This window comes from Orycteropus afer, unplaced genomic scaffold, assembly GCF_000298275.1.
Source record: "Orycteropus afer afer isolate SDZICR_OR568_19922 unplaced genomic scaffold, OryAfe1.0 scaffold00595, whole genome shotgun sequence".
NCBI lineage: Eukaryota > Metazoa > Chordata > Mammalia > Tubulidentata > Orycteropodidae > Orycteropus > Orycteropus afer.
The window spans coordinates 1,109,568-1,110,538 of NW_006922182.1; positions in this window are offsets into that span (position 1 = coordinate 1,109,568).

A 971-nucleotide genomic window follows, 5' to 3' on the forward strand; every position below is an offset into this window, starting at 1 on the left:
TCCCCTGAGACTATGGTCCTGAGCCCAAAGGTTCAACTACTTGGTCCCTCTGGGTAGCTGGCTGTAACCAAGCAGTAATTACAACCTTGCCCCTTGTCAGCTCTACTATACACCTGGGAATTCAGATCATACACAAACTTATAGGACCGTTGTCTGCCAACCCTAAATCTGTTCTTGGGTACACTCCCAGCTTCATAGACGTACCTAATGGTTCAGCCTGTCCACCCATCTATCCACCCGTATATCCATATTTGCCTTCACTGACAACACCATACTTTATGTGCAAAAGGGTTCATCTTTGTTCTCTGTACCTCCCAAGTACCTCTCTATGTCTTTCTCTTCCTCAATGCTACTATATTGATCACTCACATATGGTAAATTGCCCTTCATTTCACCCAAATCAATACTTATCTCTATCTATCTAACAATGTTCCCTCCCCTCCACTCCCACCCTTGGTTACCAACAAAGAAATTGTCCTTCCATAGATAAAACTTTCCTTGACTTTTACAATAATGGACTAATACAATATTTGTCCTTTTGTGACTGACGTATTTCACTCAGCATAATGTCCTCCAAGTTCATCCACTTTATGCAGTGTTTTGCAGATTCTACATTATTCTTTAGTGTTGCATAGTATTCCATTGTGTTTATGTACTGCAATGGAGGATTATCCATTCCTCAGTTGAGGGACACATAGGTGGATTCTGTGTTTTGGCTATTGCAAATAGTGCTGTGATGAACATGAGTGTGCATATGTCTGTTCTTGTCATGGCTCTCACTTCTTTAGGACATATACCTAGTACTGGAATAGCTGGGTCAAATGGTATATCTAGTTGCAACTGCTTTCCATAATGGTTGTACCATTTTACAGTCCCACCAGCAGTGTATGTGAGTCCCAATCTCTCCACAACCTCACCAGCATTTGTTATTTTCTGTCTTGATGAACTTTGTTATTAGTGCTTGAGCAAGA